General features: G+C 35.0%; 1 pseudogene; it reads right to left on the bottom strand.

Annotated features, from left to right (window-relative positions):
- Positions 1-2,505: 2,505 nt before the first annotated feature.
- Positions 2,506-3,079, bottom strand: LOC143547247 (dirigent protein 22 pseudogene; annotated as a pseudogene).
- Positions 3,080-4,494: the final 1,415 nt, after the last annotated feature.

Here is a 4,494-nt window from a genome sequence, read left to right as displayed (position 1 = left end):
TATGATATGTTATTGTGGTTGTTGTAGTACCTAGTCATGTTTTTTGAGGAAGAACTTTGGTTTTATGAAATAAGAGATGAAGAGTTTGTGTTTTTTATAGATCAAAAATGTATATCTTGTATTTATAGAACGAAATATTGATATAAGACAAGTGGATTTGTTTTAAAGCAAAATATGTTTGTGTATATGTGGCTTTGCTTGGGCATTGGGAAAGTTTAGGCTTTATTTTAGGTTAAAGGGATTCCGAATATCAACTCAAGAGTGTTATTATTTAGTTTTATATTGGCGAATCATAAGGTGTCACGTAACACCGACCATTGGACAAGAACCTTGGAGAATGAGAGAAAATGAATTAATTAAGGCTTAAGATCCTTCCACACCACCAATGATCCTCACACATCATTTTTTCCTATACGGGTCGTTAAGGGTTATACGGTCGTATAGCACATGAATCGTGTCAGTTTGTGCCTGATGTTTCGGTCATCGTTTATAGTGCCTCGTATAGCCCTATACGAGTCGTATATGCCTATACGGGTCGTATAGGCATATACGGCCGGCCGTATAGACATTTTTTTAAAAAAAAAATTCATATATTATCTGACTTGCATCATATTTTGTAGCAATTTTAAACGTTCTCATTTTTTACCCTTGCGTGTGTTATATAACACCACTGAAAATCTGTCTGTATGGGTCGTATAACACTATACGGCTCGTATAGTCGTTTTCCGGCAGCGATTAACAGTGGTCAAAAGGCAGTCTGAATTTTTCTGCAAATTTTTTCTATACGGTCGTATAGCCCTATACAATCGTATAGGTTTTATGGTTTGTCAGAGAGCAATACGAGCCATTTAATGTCTATACGGCCCGTATAGGTCTATACGGTCGTATAGGATGCACAAAACTGTTTTTTTTTGTCCCCTAGTTAGTCATCCGTATACCCTCTACGGCCGTATAGACCTATATGAGCCGTATAAACATATGGGGGTGGTGTATGTTTTAGTAAGAAATAAAGTTGACACATAAATTAAGTACGTTCATAATATTATTATTCGTGAGCTTTCATGAATACAAAGACTTCTCTTTTAAAAGGTGGCATAAGAATAAGAAAAGATTATTCAATCTTCAAGTGGTCTCGGTGATGACTGTACGTTCATAACTCGATCTTAGGCCTCGGGTTATGTCGTGTGGATACGGTACAATGAACTTGTGCAACATGCATTGGTATTTAATAAACGTTGCAAAGTCTTTTGATTCTTTACACATGGCATGACCTCAATTTGCGATAGCATATTTTCTTTTTCTTGTTTAAGAGCGGTATTAGATTACATGTTTAGCTAAAATAGAGTATAAGCTATTCTATTATATTAAAATATAATATTAGATTACATGCTTAGCTAAAATAAATGGAAAAGTGACTAAGCGAGGATTTTTCATTTTATTTTATCTTTGAATGTAGTGTTGTAAAGATCACTAGTCGCTGGTCAGGCGGTGAGGAGGGGACTAGTAATTAATTGGGATTGATCGAATTAGACTTTAATGTATATTTTTCAGTTTTATATATACATGCACACAATTTTAAATGTAATTATCAGTTCTATACTTACAAAAACATATTTTAGTCGGAAATTGGCTGGAATCTCCCTTGAAACCGCAGGTTTTTGCTGGAATCTCGTCGGATGCCGCTGATTTTGGTCAGGGTCAGACTATCGCCGGAAAGCACTGATTTTGGTCGGATTTGACCGTTGACCGATTAATTGGCCGGCTAGCACAAAATTAAACAGTGAAATGGGAACATCGATTAATCGGGGATCACTCGGTGTCTAGTCAGGATTTTTGCAACATTGTTTGTATGTAATTATTCAACTTGTAAATTAAATAAGGAAAATGAAGCGTGTGTACATGTGATTGGCGACATTTCATTTCACTTGTTCTAAATGTTTTAGAAATACACAACAATTAATTTGGTGGTTATGATGATTCGTCCGTTCAATTTGTAGGTTTTGTCATAATTTCCTATTGTTCGTTAAAAGCGGAGGTAAGCATAGACGTTTTTCTTAAGCATGAGAACAAATTACCCAGTAAACCTCGTTAATACCTTGATAACAAAGTGCATAAGATAAAATAAATTGTAGGCAATGTTGGTCAAGTGATATGAAGTGCCTTTAAGTGGTCATGGTAGTAAACCAATGGAAGCTAAATTCGAAACATGGACAATTTTCTTTGTCTTCACTGATTTGTTTTGTTCATTCACAATCGACCATTTCATTTATGTCCAGCCTATTAATTCGTAAACAGACCTATAATACACGCAGATACAAGTTTAACTAGCCAAACTATTCATAAACCCTAGATGCATATCATTCCACATTGGGTATCATTACATTAACATTCTCTCACTTGCATCATGTGGAACTAATTGCAAGTTGCAACTATGTAAAAATGACACGTTTATTATAACCTCTTTATTCTCTTTTTAAAATAATAATATCAACACAACACGTACTTTCAATAATGTAAAACATAAACATTGTACCTAACAATAGCATCTCGTGTTTGTGTGTTCAATGTATGAGCGGTCGCATGAATATACCCTCTAGCAAACCTAAACAGCCCGGTACCTCCGATCACCGGCATTTCTCTCGTCTTCTGAAACACCGGATTCCGCCCCATCACCGTCAACGTATTCCCACTATACCTACCCGTCGTAAACACAAAATTCATAACCATTAATGACGCGTACTCCTCTTGCGAAACTAACCCATAAAACCCTTGAGCATGTCCTAATATCCTTGAACCATTTTCTGGCCTAGCGGTCAACGGGTCATCAAACATGTTAACAATGCCAAACCCCGTGGTGCGTGATACGTTACTAGGCGGTGGATTAACAATGTTAATGGAGGTCGGGTTTAATCCGCTTTGGATGTCATGCCAGTAGAACTGGAAGTGGCTGAGTTTGGTTGATCCGAGCTTAAATGGTTTGCCTTTGACGGGTTTACGCCAAAAGGTTGCGGTGGCATGAACCGGTATAAGGGACATGGAGGTGAGAAGAGAGAGTAAAGATTGAACATAAGTAGGCCATGTTTGTGTTGAAACTTGAAACCAAAGGTTTGGTTTGATTTATAAGAAGGGTTTCATGGACCAAAAACTTGCCTGTCTTTGCATGTTTATTATGAAACTAGTTTACATTCATTTGGAGTGACTTCAACTTTAATCATATGTTTAATAAACTAAATTAGTTTTGATAGATTTGATGGAGAGTAGATGTGAAATGTCTTTTATCTTTTATCTTTATAATATTTAGAAATTAGAACATGAACATAATCAAGTCATTTGCTAGTAAAAATTTATAAAAATAGTCATGTCTACCGGATGTTCAGAGTCAAACTGAATACATATGCAAGATCACACAAGAATAACTAGGCAATCATAAAACTAGAAAATTTTAGCATGATCACCTAAAGAGTCTATTTTTCATTGATTAATAAAAATTTATAATTTTGTCGATTTAAAATAAAAATATAGGGTCTCGGTCATATTCTTGCATTGCATATTCTAGAGGCGGGCATGAGTCGGTTTTGGGCTCAAACCAAAAACCAAAAATTCGTTTTGATGGTTTTGAAACCGTTTAGTTTTAGTTTTTCCAGTTGGTTTACGTAGGTGGGTTGGATTCGCTTTGCAATTTGGGTTATAACTTTTGGGCTGAAAAATATGACCCAGCATAATAAATTTGCGTTTAAAACATTGGGCCTATTTACACATTTGGGGTCTAAATTTTTTGGCTACATCGTTTATTATTACTAGACGGGTGCCCGCGCGATGCAGTGCGTGCTTGAACCTGTTAATCACGTACAAATATAAGTATTCATGGTTCGGTTAAAACCTTGAAATCGTTTAAATCGGTTATTGGTTTGACTTCTTTTTTCTTTTTTACTTTCGGTTTGTTGGTCGGTTTCAAAATTTTCAAAACGTAGTGAACGGTTGGTTCGCGGTTTATATCGGCAACCGGCCATATGAAACCAGAAAAGACTATATAAATTAACCTAATTGCAATATGCTTCCTTTTGTAATATTTGTTGTTATTATTTCACATCCTAGATCTTCCATTAATATTTACCATTTATGTGGCTAAAATTATCATTTTTTATTTATGACCACCTCAAGTATCATATTATGTTGGTTTTTAGTTAAAATTGACGGTACATTTAAATTATTAATTATTTTAAACTAAATTTATTATTGAAGTTTAAACTGTGAAACCAAACTGGAATCAGGCCGTTAGTAACGATTCGGTTTCAACTTTCAATGGTTGAGTTTGGTTTTGGACGACAAAAAATCAGTATTAACGGTTGGATTCACAAGTTTAACTTAAAAACCATCAAAACCGACACTGAACACCCCACGTAACATATTAATTTATTTAAAATGAAAAAAAATTACAACAATATCATATCCAAATTAAAGAGAATAAAATGCTCGTTTTAATGGTGCAATTTG

Source organism: Bidens hawaiensis, unplaced genomic scaffold, assembly GCF_021521415.1.
Source record: "Bidens hawaiensis isolate Kalapana, Puna unplaced genomic scaffold, B.hawaiensis_p1.1 tig00014686_1, whole genome shotgun sequence".
Lineage (NCBI taxonomy): Eukaryota > Viridiplantae > Streptophyta > Magnoliopsida > Asterales > Asteraceae > Bidens > Bidens hawaiensis.
This window is presented reverse-complemented; position numbering and strand designations above follow the sequence as displayed.